The 23420-nt window shown below is 37.0% G+C and overlaps 1 long non-coding RNA gene across 1 annotated transcript; it reads left to right on the top strand.

Annotated features, from left to right (window-relative positions):
• The first annotated feature begins 752 nt into the window (after positions 1-752).
• Positions 753-15809, top strand: LOC311436887. Its single transcript, XR_014693156.1, has 2 exons — positions 753-896; positions 15654-15809. It is a non-coding gene; the product is annotated as an uncharacterized lncRNA (long non-coding RNA).
• Positions 15810-23420: the final 7611 nt, after the last annotated feature.

Genomic DNA, 23420 nt, shown 5'->3' with positions numbered 1-23420 from the left:
TTTATTGTTGCTATTTCATTTGTTTATACAGCAAGGGGGTTATTTTAGGTTAAAAATTAGCCTGAAATATATTCCTTTCAACAAGTTCAGAGATTCTGGCTAAGAAAATACTGCTGCCTTGGCTAAAACAATAGCTTGGGGTAAACATCGTTGAGATTCAAATAGAGACAAATGAGCTTAAAATATGTAAAGTGGTGGCAGATTTATTACAGTTTTAGTAGTTATTCAAAAATATTGTCATTTTTGTATGCAATCCACTGTACATCTCTCAATGAATGTGCCACCCACCTACTCTTGAGAATATTCATGACACTGCTGTTAGACTTCATAAAGTCACTGTCACTAAACTACTCTGGGGAACAAAGGTTGACATTCTCACATGCAGCTCTGCAAATCATTTCAAGGTATTTGACATAGACTTCAGGTGACGTAATCATTTACACTTTGAGTCCAAGACAGTGTTTAACTCTTGCCTTTCTTGATAATTCTTTTTACACCAACTTATCTTTTGCAGATTTTAAGAAATGTCTACTTAGCCTAAAGCAACATAAAATGAGTGATTTGAAATCTCATACAGAGCCAGAAGAATGTCAAAAGCAGTCCAAGAAGGAGTAGAGGGGAAGAGCAAGGAGTAACCTTTTATTTTGAAATTAGAATCATGATACATGATGAGTCATGATCATGATGTTGTAAGATTCTAAAATCGTGATACATTTTAATATACATTCCAATAATACAGAGTATAACCTTTTCTTAGTATCACTGTAATTAGTTTGTTCTAGGCAGACCTCAGAAGTCCTTGCGCTAAACAGGTTCTTGCTGGAGTGGGCAGAACAGCGCAGAATCTCCCCTGGTACAGAAGTAACAGCACAGAGCGAGGAGAGGAAGGGGACAAGGTATGACCGAAGCTCCTTTGCTAATGGGCACCCTGTAAATGCTCACTACTGCGAACAATTTCAGTAAGCTGTTGCTCTCAACCAAAACCTAAACATTTTTTTTCTTCTACTTTTTGGTTCTGTTTTAATTAAAGTTCAATAATAGCATCATATACAGACTTGGGATTAGTTATAGCTTAGAAAAAATTCTGTGTTTTTGAGCAGGTTTCCAGGCAGTGTTTAGGTCCAGTGTGATTCACTGTAGTTCTGTATTTAATGTATTTAATGTATGTCTCCTTTGAAAATTTCCACTGAGTTTTCAGTTTGACTTTGCATACAATTTGGGGTACTGGTAATAACTAAAACAACCCTTAACCTCTAAAACAACAATCCCTGGTCTGGAATGCTGCTGATACTCGGTGAATTTATTCTTTTGCCATGCCACATTTTGGGGAACTAAAGCTGTCTGGCAATATCATGTCATCTGTATCTGAAATTTAACTTTAGAATTACCAGTAGGGCAACTAATGGATATCTCTTCTTTTTGAAACTCAAAAAGGGTTTGTCAAAACATAGCACATGCATTAGATTGTAAATAGTAAATTTACATTTGCTAGTGACCCTTTTGAAAATGGAATAAAAAAAGGTCTGAATGAAGCAATACTATTATGTTCTTAAAATAATTATGTATTGCTAAACTTTCATGCAAAGGCAATAAAAGTAATAAAAGTTAATACATAACAAAACAGAATTACTGGAAAGAATGTGAATCCCCAGGCTGTGGAGTTGTGAGAGAAACAGACCTCTTTGAAAAGCCAGAGAGAAACTGAGGAAGTAGGAAAAAAGGTGATTCATACAGTCTTGTCTAGAATGCAGAATAAGCTTGTAGCTTAGTTTCTGTGCATGTGAAATCTTACCAGAAACTGTTTTTGTTTGTTTGTTTGTTTGTTTTTCCATATTACTGACCAAAGTACCACAGTCAGTAGCAAAAAAATTGGATTGCTAGTGACAGAAGATTTGAAACCAATATTCTATTATTCTAAACATCAACTGAGACATATCACAATATGGCTTGAATTTGTAGAGTTCCAGAGAACATTACCTTCTTGTTTTAAAACTTTGTGTACATTAAAAAAAAAAAAAAAAAAAAAAGGAAGAGGGAGGTAAATCATTATCTGAAAAATAATAGGAGAAAGTTGCTAATATAATTTATTACTGAGAAATAAAAATCTAAGATATGTCTATATGTCTAACAGCAAACGAGTGAAACTTCAGATACATAAGTTGTTCTTTGAAGTCTCAGGAAGTCTTTATGCCCTGTTAATCAGAAATCCTAACATGTTTGCCAAACTGTTATTGATAAAATATAGTTCCAATGAAGAACAAGGGAGAAAGACTTTATTATATAGCTATATTGAAAGAATCCTTGAAAAATACCCATGTTCCAACAGTAGACTTAGGACAGGAGCGGGTTTCATCTCATTTAACTCTTGAGCATTTAACTGAAGTAGCTGGATTTGCTTCCAGTTATCCAAGGCTCCTTGAAAGAGGTAGGCCTCTACAAGTCTGAATTCAATTGATTTGGGGGTCTCTGTCTATAGTTCCATTGTTATTATAATGTTTTTAAACTTTGTATGATATTTATATATATTTGCATATAGTATCCAAATTGTTCTTTGTAGAGTTGAGTACCAAGATTTCTTCCTTATGAAGTGGTCTGAAGTCACAGACTATGAAAAACAGAATGAATATTGATGACTTCTCAGAGTTTTTGGAGGAAATGAGCTATGATTTCTTAAAAGAAACTAACCAAAAAAAAAAACATATATATTAGGAAGACTGAGAGTTTTTAAAATATAGGATCTTTTAGACTGCAAGGAGGAGACTCTTGCTTGAGAGGTCCTGTCTTATTTATTTGTTACAGTGATGCCATAGGCTGAAAAAAAAAAATCATGTATGACAATAAGGTTGTCATATTTTTCTTTTCATTTCCCCCTACTTTTTTATCAAAATAAACTGGAGAACAAAAAAAAAAAAAAAAAAAAAAAAGGTCAGACTTTCTGCTTCTGGTAAAGCAACTGGTTTGTTTGAGCATTCTGTCCTTCCTGTTCACTTTGCTTCCCCATATATTTTTGTCAATATTCTGGAAATAATTAAGAGGCCTTGGAACCCTTGGGATGCCAGGTTAAAGTCCCTGGGACATCATCTTCCCAGTAAGCAGTGTAAGTAAATTACAGGGCTCAGTAGGTGGTTTATGGTTAAAGATTCCCATAAAACAGCCTGCAGCTTCTTGCTTCAGAAATAGTCAGCTTTTTTTTTTTTTTTTTTTTTTTAATTTTGCCTTCCAAACCATAAGAAGAGTACTGGAATCATGACTAAAGGCTGCTTTATTTTGTTTTGTTTTGTTTTGTTTTATTTATTTCATTTTATTGCAGCAGATCTTGCTAGTCAGTTAATTGGTTGTGTGCAGTCAAAATCACCTCTTTCTGTATTTATGCTCTGATGGTGCCAATGTATATCAATCCCAGTCATGATGTTTAGGTCAGAGTGACAACTCAGTCACATATCAAAGAAGGATAAAAGTAGTTTCATAAAAAAAATAATGCTAAATCTTCAAAATAAAATATAAGATAATATATCTTAGCTGAGTTTACAAAAACTGTTTTGCCATGTATCTGTGGGGAAAAGACACCTGACAACAGTTGTTATTTAAATTACAAAGTGAAAGTGAGAAAGAAATATGCATACCTTATGAGAAAAAAGAGCCATTGCTGATGATAAACTTAATTATTTGCAGTGTGTACTTTTGACTTGGGCACCACAGCAGGAAGATCCATTTTCCAGGTATAAGCAACATATCAAGATACAATGTAGAACAAGCTTTTCAAGGGGCAAATACCCATAAAGTATGAATTTTTTGTTTGTTTGTTTGTTTGTTTTTTATATTGATAGCTCAGACTGATCTGTTTGAGTAATGAGAGGTGTGAGGATAGATACTGAATGTGAGCTACTAACTGCTGTGTAAAGAGGAGGGAAAAGAAAACTAAGCAAAGCCCAATGGGACTCCAACCAGTCCTTGGGGTGTTACTGTAGTTCTCAATGTGCATCTGCAGTTTGCTGAGGCTAATCTGATGTTAGAGGGGCATCTGCAGTTGACTGGGAACTCCTGTATGCAGAGTGGAGCCTATTTCCTCAGGCTTGTTCCTAACCTAACATTTGTATGTTGGAGTGTTGAACATGATTTCCTAATAATACTAGTCTTGGGACACCATCATGGCTGCGTGTTTGGAACTACTGACAGATTTAAACAAAATTTGACAAAAATAACCATTTTAGATAGATTGTTGCCCCAAGTGTCATAAAAAACTAGGTTAGATGGAGAAGGAAAACTCTTTAGGCATGATTTACTTGCCTGAACATGAGCTGTAAGAACATTTATGCTGTCCTGGAGTTTACTGCCTGGCATCCAGGTATCATAACAGAAAAGCCATCTCTGTATCAGACACAATGATACCACAGAAATTGTTAGATGTCTATTTTAGTCATATTCTCTAAATCTCCAAACAAAATTTCCAAACTGATGTAAAAACAGCACCACAGCTCTTATTCTATACAATTCCACACAGAACTAGGTTCCTCAGACATTCTTCAACTAGTAAGAAAATCTCTAGTTAGGGTTTGCAGCTATCCTGAAGAAAAGTCTACAGGAAAAACTGTTTTATGCTTCACATAGAAATGCTGGTTTGCCAATGAGCTGAATAAATTTAAAGATATTCTCTAGTTTACAAAAAAAGGATCATCAAATATGAAATTTCCAAGTTAACAAATACATATTGCTTTCTGGAATGGATGATTCTCATAAAGTGCTTAAATTCATGTATTTTTGATTCAATGCATAAAATGTCTCATAAAACTACTTTATGCTTCTCAGTTTCACTACTTGAGAACAGTCCCTAGCTAGATTTCTCTTATGCAAGCTCTTTTTTTTGTGTGCTTTAATTTGTGACTGACAGGCAGCAAGCTACTTTTATGTTTTTATCTGAGTTGAGACTGCTTTGTTTAAGCACTTCTCCAGTTTGCCTGATTCTGTTGCACACAGTTCTCAGCAAGGACTGTCTGGACATATAAAAATTAACACAACTACTTTTTTTTTCATTGTTCTATATATACACATGTATAAGAATATACACATATATATGTGATATGTACATGCATATACATGTATATACACACATAAAGTGAAGATCTCTGGGGAGACTGACAACATGGATTCATTTCAAAGGAAGTCCAGTTTTCTCCACAACACCCATAGTGAAGACTTCAGTCAAATCCTCCTATACCAAATTGAATTAAGAACAACTAAGGCGAAACTTACCAGTACTACTCTTTAAAAAGCTTTCTGAATTTTTGCAATGTTCAGTAAGGTGTGTTTCTTTAATGAAACAGAAAGATGAAATACTCAAGAGTAAGGTTTAGTGAAAATGTTTCTTACATTATCTTGTTACTGCAACAGTTCCATGGAGACACTTCAGCATCTTTTTAGGACACAGCACAGGCACTCAGTAGTTTTTAGTACAGTTTTTACCCTGATGCCAGAGGACACTTTTGGTGGTGTTACCACCTTAAAGAAAATGCAACAAAATTTGGCTGCAATGCATGCCCCTGGGAAATCTCAGGTTACACTTATCAAGAGAAGTTTTCTTCCATCAATGTTTTCGTCCACCCTTGATTTTCCTCAGTTGGGTATTTGCACTTCATATTCTCTGCTGTGACCAACCCTATGCAGCAGTCAGTCTGTAAAGGTTTTCTTCACTCTGGGAAATTTAGCATGCCCTGTAACAGAAATGAAGGATTTGTTCATGACTTTCACTGTAATTATTTTCTTGCCTTCTGAAGGCTTCTGTGTTTCTGGGTACAAGAAGACTTTTTCCTCCCATGTCACAGTGTTCATGATGCTGCCTCTAGGGAAACTTGGGAAAGAATAGTATGTATCCTACCTGGGATACAAGAAAAGAACAGGCAAGGATGGGAACCTAAAGCAGGCTCATGGAAATGACAGAGTTAAGGTTAACAGACAACCTACTCACTATTTATTGCTTCGAAGTTCCTCAGATATGTAGATTACATTGACACCTATGCTGACACAACACTGGGTTTCAAGAAAAGGTTGCTTGCAGTTTTCAGTGCATTTTTTGCTCACAGCAACAACATAGACAGGGGAGAGGGCAGTGTGTCACACTTGCAAACCAGATGAAGTTGGTAGATTTAATTTTAGGCTTACCAGTCTTAGCAGTGCTCCTTCAATATTTATGAGGCAAGTACAAGTTATGGCAAGTTAGAGAAAAAGAGATAGGGTGGAAATTTGTTTATCACGCTGAGCTGGAAAAAGTCTTTTTGTGTAATCCGTATCTTTAGGGAGAGAGAACAAATTCTTAGTACAGTCATATCCTGGAATTCTTGCAGAGTGATAATGTTGTGACATGAAGCAAGAATTATTAACAGGACCCATGAAAGCTGTATCTTTCCAGCTCTCTCTACTTTAATCTTCTGTCTATTAACTGATGCAAATGATACCTTGGCATATATTACAGGCACATATTAATTTCTCATTTTCTCTCTAGTAGCACTTCCCATGGGATATACTACAATATTGCTGTTTTGCCTGACTATGGCATATGACAAGGTAGATCATACCCTTCAGTTACCTAGAAATCCTAAAATGATGAGCAAAAGAACATCTATAATTTGTTGCTAAAGTATCCATGAAGAGGAAGCAGATTGGCTTGTTACACTGGATTACTTCTAGTTTAGTGCAGAACAAAACAATGTTCCTCAAGGATTCAGATTCAGTCTCTTTTCTTCTGCTTTTTGCACAACGTTTCCTCTGTTGCTGGCAAATGATACACCATTACTGGAAGAAATCACATGCTCTACAACTTGATCTTAATGAAGCACAAATTTGTGGTCAAGCAGTGAATTGTTCAGCTAAAACTCAAACCAATACAACTTTCTTGGATCACCTAATGAGCTAGATCTTTCTTCAGCTATGTATTTACAGATCAAGATAAAGCCCAAACTCAATTAAATTATTTGTACCTTGGTAACTTTAAACAATAAAGCAATTGGATTGATTTTTGATCTAAGTCATTCCTTGCACTGAATAAAACTTACAGGTCATATTGGTAAAAAGTCAGCATTTCACTCAGCTGAGTTTTTAAGCATTCCTTCCTTGTAACATGTTAAATTATAGACAGGCGTTTCTTGGATATTTTCTAATTGCACTGTGCTAATGAAAATAAACTTAGGAGACTGTTGTACATTCATGTTGTATGTTGTTGTACATGTACATGTACATTTGTACATGTTGTACAAAAGGTGCTTGGTGTACTAAGACTATTCACATTTGTATTTTGAAGGTCTACCAATATCCATAACCAAAATTAGGATAATGCTGTCTAATTATGCAGTATAATGAAATCGTTTGAGTGAGGTTTTGTCTCATACTGGTGTTCAATGACTTTAGGCAGAGATTATTGAGACTTCACAGTGAAAAAGGAAACAAAATTGGTGTCTAGAGACCATAGATGAATATCATAATTCTTCTGAGGAACTGTGAAATGTGTTGTCATATGTTCATACATAAGTGTGTATACCATGTGTATGCATACGTTTTCTTGCTAGCCATAGCTGATAGCAATTATGTGGACATAATATGACAAGCAATCTTATCTTACAGTATAGAAAAATACTATTGATATAGTATTCTTATGATCTATAAAGTGGCTGATAGAATAGTCTGTTATTAAAACCCCATAATTCTGCGGGTCTCCTGAGTGACATAAGTAATACTTTAAATATGTTATTATGAATGCTGTCAAAGCTAAGTTATGGATACACTGGAGCTGGAGAGTGGAATATTCCTGCACACTACTGTGAAAGTTAAGGTATTCTAATCCCATTGAAGGCTTTAGTTTTAAAAACTGCATTCTTAGTGGATCCAATTTAGGATGATATTTCAAATGAACAGATGAGGGCGTAGCAGGGAAGAACGAAGACATGACAAAAATCAGTAGAATTGTACACAAGATAGTGAGTGGTCCAAGATTTATAAACAAAATCTAATAGAGTAGTGGCTTAATGTCAGTATTGCTATCCTTTTCCCTTGTAATACAATCATTAAACTGGAAGAGTTTTTTGTTTGTTTGTTTGTTTGTTTGTTTGTTGTGTGTGTGTGTTGTTTTTTTTTTTCTTCATTCTAAGAGTTCCATTTCAGTCAGAAATTCATAGAAGTCGAACTTTAGGAATGTCTTTCAGTTGGGATCATCAGCTTTATTTAAATTTAAATTGAGCAATTATTTCAGTGTGAGGAACTTTTTAAGCAGTTCTTCTAAAAACTAACTTCTGTGCTCTAATGTGGCTGGCCCATTTTTGTTTTCATCCAACATTTAAGTTCTGGGAGCAAATACCGTATTTCTTGCTAGATGTTCTTTACCTCAAACACAAGTAGATTCATTAGAGAATACATGAAAAACAATAATAACAATGATGATAATAAAATTATAAGTCTGTTTCAGGACCTTGGCAGAGAGAAAAAAAAGATGCATAAATACAAAGTGAAATCTTGTTTAGGGCTATTTTCATTGTTTTGAAAGCCATTAAACATCTATTACACTAAAATTAATAAATTAATAATTAGCATTTCAGTCAAAAGGAGAGAACAAACAAATTAATTCCATGAAGGTAAATTATTACATTTTGCTTTCAATAGCCTCAAGGAAGCCTTTTAACCACATGATTTTTTTTTTTTTTTTTTTTTTCTATTACATTGGAACATTTGATAATTAGCATTTATGTCTCTGCAGCCAGCATACTAATATGGTCACTGTTGCTTTTTCCAAGTTAGTAATTAAAGACACAGATGTGTTTTACAGTCCACTTATGTGTCGCTCAACTGATGTGGCTTACATTAGGTTTGGCCTGAGTGGACAAAGCCTGCTGATGTGCTGGTGCAACCCCCAGTTACTTAGCATTCAGAGAATGGCAGAATGCCCTGGGGAAGGCAGCAGGCATGTCATTCCTGCTTGCCATGGTTAGGAGCACAGCAGCTGTTTGCCCTGTAATTCTTTACACCGGTTCTGGCAGGCTTTTCAGGACTGAAAATTAAGGTTTGCTTTTGCATTCTGTGCCTATATAGAAATAAAGAATGATCCAGGAATGGTGCTCAGCACAGGAGTGTTTCTGAAGTCTCCATATGGTCTTGAGGTTCAAATGTCAAGGCCAAGTTTCAATCTGTATTTCCCCCAGTACTCAATGCTCAGGACAATCTCCATATTGTGCATTAGAACATTCAATATAAAGAAGAAGAAATAGAAGAGGAAGAAGAAGAAGAAGAAGAAGAAGAAGAAGAAGAAGAAGAAGAAGAAGAAGAAGAAGAAGAAGAAGAAGAAGCTTTTTTTTTTTTTTGTTTGTTTGTTTGTTTTTGTTTTTGTGTGTGTGTGTGTTGTTAAAATTACTATTTTCCCATTTTCTTCCTGTCTTCCTTTCTTTTTTTAATGGTTTTCTTTTTTCATCCTACTCCTCCACATTCCCTTCAGGGCAGTTTGAGGAAAATTATACAAATAAGACTTTTCAATAAGATACAGCACCAAATATAGTGAATTGTAAACATTCTAAGAATTTTTGGAATTGCTCCAGGATACAGAAAATTTTTTGGTGGCTACAAAGATTAAGAAGAGGAAGGCAGCAAAGAAATTAACAGAAGTGCTGAGCTCCAAAAACTCAGAATAATGGAGGCTTCCCAGGATTTTTTCTACATACATGTATTTGTCTAGTATCTGAAGCCCAGAAGAAACTGAAAGATCAGATGAAAAGATTAGAATTTTTTGCAGATTTTAATTGTTATTCTGATTAGATAAAGACTAATGCAGTGCATTGGAATATATTCTTTTTGCTGCCAAGCCATAATTGAACTAGAAATGTTCTCACAGATCATCTTGTTATTCTGGTGTTGTGCTTTTAATATTCCAATTATTCTACTTTGTTTTCTGAGGACATACCTTCTGGCTTCCTTGCAAGTTATTAATATTGTGCTGGGAATGGAAAAAATAAATGAGATATGGAAACAAAAGCTGAAATGAAGAGGGGCAAACCACCACAAGGGAGTCATTGCTGCTGTTATTTCTGAGAAAACTGTGCTCAAACAAAAGCTGTTTCCTGAGTGTTTAGGTAACGAATATTCAAAACAGTATTTTCTCAGTTATAACAACTTTCATTTGGAATGAATATGATGACACAAATAAGAAATTATGTATTTTGAAAGTAGATTTTGCTTCACTGCAGGTTGTGAAAAATAAAAATCTATTTGCCTAACAAAAGAAAAGTATTAAAGTAACACAGTTCTCAGGATTTCTTACGCTTTGTTACTGAGCACTATTTTTTCCTTTTTACCTCACCCCATCTTCATTTAGTCTCTTGTCAAGTAAGTCACAGCATTACAGGTGTTATATATGGAGTGGTAATTCGTGTCGAGAAAGTAGTTGATATTAATAAAGAAGGGGGAGATGTGGGAGTTTGGCCATGGGTGTTGGAAAGCCCCGTGGTTGATGATAAGATTAGACTCTTAACGATGAGGCCAACAGGAATGTAAAAGAGTTTAGAGGGAACACAGAATGGTTATTCAGGAGACTCCATGCAGTCTCGGGGTGCTTGTGCTCCAGCCGTTAAGGCATGGAAGTTTCTGGGTGTTTGCTGTTGTTGTTATACGCAAAGTTGTTTGACCAATGAAAAGTTGTTTTGAAAAGAACTGCGGTGGAGAGAAGGGTATAAGAGGGGAGCCTGTCCTCAAGATAAAAAAAAAAAAAAAAAAGTCAACACAATGAAGTTATGTCATCAATAAAGAAGTAGAAAGAAGGAATTAAAAGGAACAGGCAAGCAGGACGGAGACCAGGACGGAAACAGGCACATTGATCACCTCATGAAGATAGGTTCGGCCAAAGTCAGCAAAACGCTCAGAGAAGCTCATACTGAAAGTCGCTGGAAACAGGCGCACTGGAGCTGGAGAGAAGCTCAAGCTGAGAGAAGCGGACCTGCACACACAACTGCCTCTCACTGATAAGCAGCTGCACATTATGGGGAATCATACGTCCTTAGAAAAAGACTGTCCTGGTAACCTTACTGCTTATTCTCCTTATTAACAGACAGCTTATGATCCTGAAATATGGGACCAAATTGATGCCAAGGTGTGGGACTCGGCAACTAAAAACGTTGCAGTGGAGTTGTTCGGCACCTGACGAGCAATCTCTGAGGCCTTAAAGAGCCATGTGGGACCACAGTCATAAACGTGTGGTTTGCCAGACAGTGAGGGAGCTGTGGGCTTGTTTACTGATCCGACTGCCACTCCATCAGCCCCTCTGCTGCTGCAGCCATCGAAGGCTTTTGCTGTTAACGCCCCCTGCTGACGTGCCTTTTGACTCAGGCCCTATTGGCCTTGAAAAGGAGGTGGATATGCTTTTCTTCGATCTGGGAAGAACGGGATACATAAGGCCCAAAGACCGAGTTGCTTGACAACTCAAAGCAAGACATATTGTTCATAAGGAATGGAAAATGAAGACTTGTTTGTAATTAAGAAAATGAATGGAAAAAAGGATTGTTTGTTACCTTTTCTGATTGTACATATGTATAGGTGTGCTCGGGTTTAGTATGTAAAAGCCATGTTCTGTATATTTAGAATGTTTGATGTTCATGTGTGCATGTTGGTGGAGCATAGACTCTCCGCAGACCCGGAGCTGTTTACTTGCCTTTTATACCTTTTATAAATATTTCTTTTATAAATATTACTAAATTCAGATTGACTTGAGACTTCATTTATAACACAGGTAAGAAGGCAATTTATCCTTTTTAAGGAATAAACTGTGGTCAGTGAAGACAATTTTTTTAATTAAGATGTCTAGGTGTTATGTCTAGGTGTTAATGCGTATTTTTAATGTTATGCTTCATTTATAAGCACCTTGTTTTCAGGGTCTACTGGATACAAACCAAAATTAAATTTACCCTCAGACACTGTAGCAGATTTGGGCTTAAATGGTTATCTAGCTAAATAAACAAAAGGTCTTCAAGTTACTTCAATAAACAAAGGGTCTGACTGCCACTAAAAATGATCTTTGATCTTTGATTACCAAGTTGTTGGTTTTTTTTGTTGTTTTGTTTTGTTTTTTCCTCTCCTAAGAGTCATAAAGTCCTTTAGTTCTATTTAAATACAGATTTACATTGCTTTAGGTTATATCAGGATTTTCTGTAATACACACATACATTTGCAGGTTCATTTTCATTCTACTAGGAGAATAATTTCTTACTTTAGAATGATTAAGACAATCAATATCAGCATGTCTATTATGTCACCAGGTTATATATAATCAATAATCAACAGGTTATTGAATGTTCTGTCTGCATAGGCTTCAGTACCTTTAAGGGGAACCTTCTCCTGTGTTGGCTTCATAACAGCTTCCTTCAGGGCATGCGCACATGACCTGGCGTGGGGTCCTCCAGGGGCTACAGTGTGGATACCTTCTATGATGTGGACCTCTCCTCTGACTCATACCTGCTCTGCCATGGTCCTCTCCATGGGATGTAGGGAATTCTGTGGTGCCTGGAGTACTTTGCTCCTTTTTCTTCACTGACCTTAATGTTCCCTCAATTGTTTTTCACACAGTATTTTTCCTCACTCTTCATCCTGCTCTGCAGCATTTTGCCCTTTCTTAAATATGTGAACCTGTGGACACTGGGTGCCTTCAGCTTGGCTAATGGTGTCTGTTGTGCTCTGCAGTGGGATGGTTGGAGCTGGCTGGAACTAGCTGTGAGCAGCACTGGGCAGTCCCTGGCAGTTCCTCACAGAGGACACCCAGCACCCTGTCCACTGGCAAGACCTTGCCACATAAATCCAACGCAAAATTCTCCAAGAAATGTGAGAAACCTAATGAGACTGGTGCAATTGATTCAGTAGCATCATATGTAGCCAATGCAAGCCCAGTGTCCCAGAAAGTGTTTTCGTGTTAGCCAAGCTGTGAAATCAAAGAACTTCAACCTTGGTGCTTATTGATGAGTTTATTGTGTTAAGAATACTTCAGTCAAATTATTGCATTCACTGTTACATGGTACTAACAATTTCCTGCCCTGTTTAAATAGGATACTAAGTCTGTCCTGCCATTACTTTGTGCTCTGCTTTTACCATAGAATTGACTCTTTACCATTACTTATGCTTGCTAGACATCAGGCAAGTTGGGAATTTCATGTCAGAAGCTAGACTGGAAGGCAGATAATCTGTCTTCTGAAGTACAGATCTATAGCACTGGTCTCAGAAAATTTCAAACTATTGACAAGCCTGAGACTCACACTTAAGGAGTCCTGCGAGCAGTGATGCATATGCTTACAAACTTAGTAATTTCTCTATAGCTAATCAAGTATTTCTCCTAGATAGTAAACGTCTGTGGCAGCTTTTATGTGAGCCCCCAAATCCATCCTATCTTTGTGTTTACAAACAAATATTTGTGAAAGGTTCTAAAAATGTACATAATTGATAACTTTTTTTTGTTGTTTTTGAGATTGGTATTAGTATTTAAAGGAGTATACATTTTAATTACCTTTTTTATTTGTGCAAAAAGGAATACTGTGGGAATAGCAAAGAAATCCAGAAACCCAGAAAGTAAAGCTTTTAGCATTTCTGCAATGCACAACAAGAGAAATTTAATTCACTTCTCTAACTTCTCTAGCAATGAGGATACATATTTACTTTTTTTTTTTTTTTTTTCCCTCTTCAGTAGAGATTGTGACTTCACCGTTAAGTTCAAGACAAACATATTTCAATACCCACATGCAGATTTCCAGGTCAGACAGAAGTTCTCAATACAATTAATAGCTTCTACATATCAGAGATTATTTACTTATATATATTTATTTATGTGACAATTCTGAGGGATTAAAATACTTTCAAAATTGTTTAGACTATGAGTGCAGTCACTGTAATGCTCCAAAATCTACTTGTCTCTCAGGCAACAGTTCAGTAAGGATTTCCAAAACTGCATATATTCTGTAAAACATAAATTAAAACAAAGTTGAACTAGACAATATCTGAGTGCCACTTCTTCAACAGCTTGTGTTTATGTTTTATTTTTTTAATTTTTTTGAAGAGATACTGTTTTTTTAGTCTTACACAACATATAGTAAAAAAAATAAAAATAAAAAAATAAAAAATCCTTACTCTCATCTTCTATGTACCACAACACAAATAATAAATAATGTCAATAATGTATTATATTTATGAGTATTTCAACTCCTCAGGCTGCTCCTGGCTGTATGAAAGGTGCACATGTAAAATAATAGCTGTGGGTAATAGTAGACTATATGAAGCTTGGAAGTCTGTTGGTGACATCCCTCATATGAGTTCCTGGTAAGCAGCACACTGCTCTGAAGAGTGGATAAGGTCAACAAATAGGTGCCTCCGTACCTCTCAGAAGGGAGTCACCTATTACTATCACCCATCATGTTTTCTTAGTTACACTGGTTAAAAGACCAAAGTCACAAGTCTAATGTATCACGGGAAGACAGAATAGATTGTATTTATCATTAAATCATAAGTCCCCACAGATGTGAAGACTTCGCTATCAAATCTAGACTGAGGAAGTAGACCACACTCTATGCTCAAGGGAGATTAATACCTTCTTCCAATATTTTTTGACTGTAGTATCACTGCCCTAGTCTAAATCAAGCATCTAGATTTAGATTTACCTCTTTTCACTCCTTTCATAAACATATCAAACATCATGTAAAATCATTCAGATTTCTTTTGTCTCATTGGAATGCTTCCAGAATATCACTTTTCACATGCTTAGAATGTCTTCTAATTTGCATCAAAATATATTCATGACTAATTTATAACTTTTTTGATCTTGCGCTGGTGTTATTTTGTAACTTAAGTAGCTCATCTGTATCTTGATGTTTATCCTCTTAAAGTGTTTGAAATGCTGTCTTCTTAAAGTCTTTGCTTTAAGAAATTAAGATATAAAAAGCCTGTAAATCTCTCTCCTCACAGTATAGAAAATGAATGACTTTTCTCTTTGCACTATTAAATTCCATTCTATTTTACACCAGTCAGCACTGCCATTTAATTCTTCCTACATAATAATCCTGCCATCTTCTGTATTGGTCGAGACTCCCAACTACTGTAGTCCACAAATTAAAAAAATCTCTCACTTGTCTCCCTCGTCAATTATCTTCCCTGTTTTGTAGCACACATTAATTCTAACGTTTCTGCTTGAAATAATAATCTCTTGTGGGGCAGTATTTAATTTCTGTACCTAAATGTAAATAGATTAACTCTGCAGCATTTTCATCTAATAATTCTTACCATAAAATAAAGATAATATTTGATACAACATAGCCTTCATAAAATCAGACTGAAAATGTGTCATACTCTCCATACTCTCCATTTACTGTCATGTTATGAATTTTCCTTTCCTTCAAAATTTATTGTATGATGTTAAACAGCAATGAAGTCAAGCTAACAGGCTAATATTTGCCTAGAAAGGTTTTTGAAAGATTTTTTTTCTTCTCCTCCCTCCTTTTTATTTATTTATTTATTTATTTATTTATTTCTGTTTATGAATAAAGGTATCAGTATTCTCCAGTTGCAGAATATTTTATGGATTAGTTAAAAATCATGCCACTCTGTCAGGTTGATCCTGGCCAACACCCAACAAGTCTCTTGTTTACTCTTCTCTCCCACAGGATTGGAAGAAAACTGTAGAAAAGGAGAAGATTTACAGACTGAGATAAGGATGCTGTTGTTCTCACCTGTGTCATTTGGAAGAATATTCATTATTATCTTTTCTATTTTGGATTTTATTGACTTTTGTTAAATTAAAATATATTCATTCACATTTAGAATTGTTTACTACTTATTACTGACACTTAGTTTGCTTCAGCTTCTTTAAGTTTTCATCTGTGTTCCTGGTTTGCAAAAAGGTGTTAATGCTTTTCTTCAGTTCCTTTAGTTTAAGGTGTAAATAGGTCTGAAAACAGGGAAAAAGAAACCTGCATTCCTGTGTCAATTATCCAGAAGGGACTTTCTCAAGTAGGTGTCCCAGACTACAATTTAAAATAAGAACAGTACTTTAAGCTTGGTCCTTTATTTCTAAAATTTCATAACCTGATAGGCTACAAATACAGAATTCTGGATTTTCTTCTGGGTGAGATAGCTTCTCCCACAAAGTATATGTGCTGGGGGAAAATGAAAGGAAGTGAAGCACATTAGTATAACTAAGAACATTTCAAAGTTCATTTGCAGAAATTCTTCCAAATGGTGTTTCTTTTATTTTTTACATACATGATTAGAGACAGGAATGGAAATTACAGATAGACTAATGAAGGGCAAACTAATATAGTGATGGCAGATTATGATTGTATATATTTTCAGTACTTTCTTCCATAAATGTATTTATACTTTCTTACATTCCACTTCTTCAGCCTAGATTTGCTTAGATAGGTTTTTTGATAGATAGAAAATGCTTTCTGGCCTACTGTCCTTCTGAACAAAGAGGAGGCAGTGGATCTCCAAAATCTCACCTCCCTGAGATATTGGAGTTATCACGAAGGAGTGTAAAAGAAAAAGTATCCAAATCTGAATACTAGAGTTAAGTGACTGAAACTAGGGTAGAAAAATCTGAGCATAATCAAAGTCTCTTCCCTTTTGTAGACTACTTTTCAGACAACCTTTTGATGATGGAAAGTTTGAAAAATATTCAGAAGATTTCTTCATTATTTTAGGCTTTACTCAAGCTCTAAATACTAAGAATTGCATTACCTATTTAGAAGTAGGATTTAAGTTTTTCAGAAAAAAAAATAATCTTCAACTCTATAACACCAATGCAGAAATGAAATCTTTTGTCTGTTTGTGTTGCATTAAAACCCATGAATGTTATTTATTTTCTTCATAACTTTTATGACACATCTTAGGGAATAATATACATGTAATTCATTTTATATTTAATTACATTTCTGTCTCTAGGTTTTTGAAGTCTAATTTTTTTAAATCAAGTACCCCCACTCTTGCTCTTTCTATAACTATTCTTTGAACCAAAAAGTTCTGAGCCTTGTATTAGAAATATTATATTGCAAGTGAATATGACAGTAGCAGATCAACAGAATGTCTATTTGACAATAAAGTTTCTGAGGTAGATTATCATGAATAATACATATTTAATTTATTTAACATAGCCTGAAAAGTTATGCAAATCACACTAGTAAATTGCCTACATTTTTAGTTGTTTTGACAGAGAAGGTAAACTGTCTTAGCTGATGCCACACAAAAGTGACATGCAGGTTACCCACTGTAAATCCTTAGGATTATTTTTAATAAATAGATCTGGATTAAAAGCTGTTATTCATACAAAATGTTCACACAGTTGGAAACTCTAACAGTATGTCAACACAGTACCAGAAAATTAGTGAGCCAAACAACGTAAGCCTTCTGTTATATGTAAATCAGAATGATAGCTGGGATGGGAAACATGGACTTAAACTGTGGACATCTGTGGTGGGTTGACTCCAGCCAGCAGCTAAGCACTGCTGCTTACTTAGTCCCCTCAGCCACAGTGGGACAGGGGAGAGAATAGGAAGAGCAAAAGCAAGAAAACTCATAGGTCAAAATAAAGATAGTTTCGTAAGTTGAGGAAAGAGGAAGGAAAAACAAAACAAAACAAAACAAACAAACAAACAAACAAACAAACAAACAAAAAACAACAAGCACATAACAACAAATAAAAATAAACAAACAAGTGATACAAAATTACTTACCACCTCCCACAGACTGATGTCCAGACAGTCTGCAAGAAATGGCTACCTTATCCTCCCCACCCCCTTCGTTCAGTTTAGGTCATCTGTCCAGGTTGTCTCCCCTCCCAGCTTCATGTCCAACCCTGGTACTCATCAGGGGGTCAGAATGGGAAAAAGAGGAAGCCTTGAAACTGTATAAGAACTGCTCAGCCATAGCCAAAACACTGATGTTCTATCAACATTGTTTTAGTCACATCTCCAAAACACAGCACAGTAGGAGCTATGAAGAAATTTTAACTCCATCCCAGCCAGTGCCAGTACAACATCCTTACAAACTGTCTTCTGTCTAGTCACTTTCTACCTGTAAACAAGATGTACCTATACTTTTTCAGACTTCTATCTTAGATTGTGCTGAAAAATGTGACCCAAGGAAAATGAGGCGGCTTGTAGATATGTATCTTTCAAAGGCCATGTGGACAAGTCAACCATGAGCCTGCAATGCACCCTTTCAGAAAAAATGGCTAATGCCTTCTGCACAGCATTGTGCCAGTGGCACAGTGCCAGCAGGTTGAGGGAATTGATTGTTATACTCAAACACTGGTAAGAGACACCTAGAATTCTGTGTCCAGCTCTAGGTTCCCCAGTGCAGGAAAGATATGGATTTACTGGGGTGAGTCTGGTGCAGAGACACAAAGAGGATTAAGGAACTGAATCATCTGTTATGAGGAAAGGCTGAGAGAGCTTGGACTGTCCAGCTTGGACTCACCTCAGTAGTGTCCACTGACACAGGACAAGAAACAACAGGTACACATTAAAACACATGAAATTCTGTCAGAAAACAAAGAAACACTATTTCCTTGTGGCTGTGGCATGTGTTACAAACACAGGTCATGGGGTCTCAATCTCTGGAAATAATCAAAATCCTACTGGACTTGGCCCTGGAGAACCTGCTGTGGCAGACTTTTCTTGAGCAGGGGTATTAGACTAGAAAATCTTGAGAGGTACCTTATAATGTAAATGAATCTGTGATTCAGTAGATTCAGATATCAACATGAATTCAAATAGGCATATAATTGTTGCTTGGAACATCAAGATATTACGAGTAGTTAACTGGAGAACATCAACATATTATTTTTTTCATAAATTAATATTCAAATGCAATGTTTATGTAATGTTATTCCTGTTGTTCTCTAAAATCGTGTAAACGTATTAAAAAAAAAAAGTAAAAAAAAAAAAAAAAAAAGTAAAATTATATTGTGGTTGTATTAGAAGAAATTTAAGGTCCCTTCCAACACAGAATCACAGAATCACAGAATTTCTAGGTTGGAAGAGACCGCAAGATTATCGAGTCCAACCTCTGACCTCACACTAACAGTCCCCACTAAACCATATTCCTAAACTTGACATTTAAACGTCTTTTGAAGACTTCCAGGGATGGTGACTCAACCACTTCCCTGGGCAGCCTGTTCCAATGTCTAACAACCCTTTCAGTAAAGAAATTCTTCATAACATCCAACCTAAAACTCCCCTGGCGCAACTTAAGCCCATTCCCCCTTGTCCTATCACCAGGCACGTGGGAGAACAGACCAACCCTCACCTCTCTACAGCCTCCTTTAAGGTACCTGTAGAGAGCAATAAGGTCACCCCTGAGCCTCCTTTTCTCCAGGCTGAACAAGCCCAGCTCCCTCAGCCGCTCCTCGTAGGACTTGTTCTCCAGGCCCCTCACCAGCTTCGTCGCCCTTCTCTGCACCTGCTCAAGCACCTCCATGTCCTTCTTGTAGTGAGGGGCCCAAAACTGAACACAGTACTCGAGATGCGGCCTCACCAGAGCCAAGTACAGGGGGACGATCACTTCCCTAGACCTGCTGGTCACACTGCTTCTTATGCAAGCCAGGATGCCGTTGGCCTTCTTGGCCACCTGAGCACACTGCTGGCTCATATTCAGCCGACTATCCACCATCACTCCCAGGTCCTTCTCTGCCTGGCAGCTCTCCAACCATTCCTCTCCCAGCCTGTAGCTCTGCTTGGGGTTATTGCGCCCCAGGTGCAGGACCCGGCACTTGGCCTTGTTGAACTTCATACAGTTGACCTCAGCCCATCAGTGCAGCCTATCCAGATCCTCCTGCAGAGCCTTCCTACCCTCAAGCAGATCGACACACGCACCTAGCTTGGTGTCATTTGCAAACTTACTGAAGGTGCACTCAATGCCCTCGTCCAGATCAGTGATGAAGATATTAAAGAGGACCGGCCCCAGCACCGAGCCTTGGGGAACGCCACTAGTGACTGGCCTCCAACTGGACTTGACTCCATTTACCACGACTCTTTGGGCCCGGCTATCCAGCCAGTTTCTAACCCAACGAAGCGTGCGCCAGTCCAAGCCAAGAGCAGCCAGTTTCTTGAGGAGAATGCTGTGGGAGACGGTGTCAAAAGCCTTGCTGAAGTCAAGGTAGACCACATCCACAGCCTTTCCCTCATCCACCCAGCGCGTCACTCTGTCATAGAAGGAGATCAGGTTCGTCAAGCAGGATCTGCCTTTCATAAACCCATGCTGACTGGGCCTGATCGCCTGCTTGCCCTGCAAGTGTTGCATGATGACTCTCAATAGAATCTGCTCCATGAGCTTCCCTGGCACTGAGGTCAAACTGACAGACCTGTAGTTTCCCGGGTCTGCCCTCTGGCCCTTCTTGTAGATGGGCGTCACATTTGCTAGCCGCCAGTCAACTGGGACTTCCCCCGATAGCCAGGACTGCTGATAAATGATGGTAAGCGGCTTGACCAGCTCCTCTGCCAGTTCTCTCAGTACCCTTGGGTGGATCCCATCCAGCCCATCCAAGGACTTGTGCACATCCAAGTGCCGTAGCAGGTCACGAACCAGTTCTTCGTGTATAGTGAGGGCCACATCCTGCTCCCCATCCCCTTCCACCAGCTCAGGGTACTGGGTATCCAGAGAACAAGCGGTATTGCCACTAAAGACTGAGGCAAAGAAGGCATTAAGCACCTCCGTCTTTTCCTCATCTTTTGTAACTAGGTTTCCCCCCGCATCCAGTAAAAGATGGAGATTCTCCTTAGTCCTCCATTTTGCGTTGATGTATTTGTAATAAGATTTTTTGTTGTCTTTAACGGCAGTAGCCAGATTGAGCTCCAGATGAGCTTTGGCCTTTCTAATTTTGTCCCTGCACAGCCTCACAACATCCTTATAGTCCTCCCTAGTGGCCTGTCCACTTTTCCAAAGATTATAAACCCTCTTTTTTCTCCTAAGCTCAAGCCACAATTCTCTGTTCAGCCAGGCTGGTCTTCTTCCCCACCAGCTCGTCTTTGGGCACGTGGGGACAGACCTCTCCTGCGCCATTAAGATTTCCCTCTTGAAGAGCTCCCAGCCTTCCTGGACTCCTCTGCCCTTCAGAACCGCCTCCCAGGGGATGGTTCCAACCAACCAGTGTCCTCAGCAGCACAAAGTCAGCCCTCCGAAAGTCCAATACAGCGGTTTTACTGGTCCCCTTCCTGGCCTCGCCAAGAATAGAGAACTCCACCATTTCGTGGTCACTCTGCCCAAGACAGCTCCCAAGAATCACATCCTCCACCAGTCCTTCTCTGTTTGTGAAGAGAAGGTCTAGCGGGGCGCCACCCCTGGTAGGCTCACTAACCAGCTGCGTCAGGAAGCTATCTTCCACACTCTCCAGAAACCTCCTAGACTGCTTTGTCTGGGCTGTGTTGTGCTTCCAGGATATGTCAGGGAAGTTGAAGTCTCCCACGAGAATTTTAACTCGAGTACGAGCGCTGAAGATTTTTCAATTTGTGTCAGGTGCCTGTAGAACTCCTCATCCATCTCCTCATCCTGGTTTGGCCGTCTATAACACAAACCATTCTGATTCTATGATTGTATCTCTGATGTGCAAGAAAGCTTGATTTAGCTTTGAAATATATTGTGTGTATGAAAGACTTCAGTTACAATAATCTGAAGTTTATTCCAGCTAACAGAATAAAAATAACTTCAAACCTCCCCCCAAAAGAGAAAAAAGAAAAAAGAGGGGGAAAAAAGGGGGAAAAAAAGAAAAAAGAGGGGGAAAAAAGAAAAAGAGAGGGAGAAAAAGAAAAGAAAAGAAAAGAAAAGAAAAGAAAAGAAAAGAAAAGAAAAGAAAAGAAAAGAAAAGAAAAGAAAAGAAAAGAAAAGAAAAGAAAAGAAAAGAAAAGAAAAGAAAAGAAAAGAAAAGGAAAGAAAAGGAAAGAAAAGGAAAGAAAAGGAAAGAAAAGGAAAGAAAAGGAAAGAAAAGGAAAGAAAAGGAAAGAAAAAGATAGAGAAAATTAAAAAAAAAAAAAAAATGAAGGAAAAAAAAAGAAAAAGACAAAAAAAATTTACTTTTGTTGAAAGAGGAAAAAGCGACCATAACAAATTACAAAACATATCGTCAGTAATAACTCCTGCTGCAACTCATTTAATGCTATTGCATATGGAAAAAAAGAGCCATAGACTGAAATCACCTTTATTCTTGCTTACATAAAGAACTAGCTATTTTAAGTGGTGCTGAAATAAGCATAACCAATTGCAGTGCCAAGTATTACAGCAGTGAATTTGGCATATAGAGTTATTGCGTGTGATACATAATCTAACAAATTTCCAAACAAACATTCTGGAAACAATTACAAGTAAGCAAGCAACCCTGACCAAATACCATTGAAGTTTTAAATTGCATTTTGGTCACCCACAACCATTTAAAAAAAATGTTCTGCAGAATTTCTATGCCTAGAGCAAAATAAATAAATAAATAAATAAATAAGAGTTTTTGCTGTCCTGCCAAGTGAGAGTTTAATGTTGTGAATCATTAGGAAGCATACACATTAGTTTAAAAAAATAATTGTTTAGTTTATAGTCACTTGAGATTACAGTCTCAATCAGACCTCAGCTGTGGTGGGCTAGGAGAACATACTATGCAGTATAAATGTAGTTTGTTGATATATCACTGACAGAAGCATATGTTACACTATTAACCTCAAAACAAACATATGAAGAATGTTACCAAAAAAGGAAAAATGCTTTAACATTTAAAAATCAGATTTCAGGTTACTTTAGGAAAAAAAAAAAAAAAAAGATACATTTGTAGATGTAAATTTTATTCTTTGTAACTTAAAACTTTGTAACTTTTATTCTATGTAACTTAAAAAAATAACAAAGTACACTAACAATAAATAATGATTTTCATAGAGCATAACCTAATAAATTCTAGGGGTTGGGCATGTTCCTGGGAAGTCTAGAAAGATGTCTATCCCTATTTATTAAACATGCAGCTCTTTGAATATATAGAAGTTTATTAGTAAATAAAAACATTAAATTCATGATTTTGTAGTTGCTTTGAGTAGGAATATACTCTTTGCTGTTTAGAAAGAGCTTGCCTCTTTTTTAAATCATTAGGCTCAGAAGACTCTTTCATCATAAGAGAGTCTGTGAAGCCATGAGCACCAAGAACCTTAAAGTACACCACATAGTATAAGGAAGATTCATTAATCAGTGCATAAGCTGAACAATGAATTACCAAAGGCTTGTTAACTTTTATCTTCATCAATATAGTTAAACTGTTCTGAAATAAGCCATTTTGCCAGACTAAGGATTATCAATATCTTAATATTAGCCATAAATACACTAAGCAGTTCAACAAAAGAAAAGGTAGAGATCAAAAGATGATAGTGTCAAAGCCATGCTTGTAGAATGATTCTGTAATATAAATC

The sequence above is a fragment of the Aythya ferina genome (assembly GCF_964211825.1).
Source record: "Aythya ferina genome assembly, chromosome: 4".
In the NCBI taxonomy this organism is placed as follows: Eukaryota; Metazoa; Chordata; class Aves; order Anseriformes; family Anatidae; genus Aythya; species Aythya ferina.
This window is presented reverse-complemented; position numbering and strand designations above follow the sequence as displayed.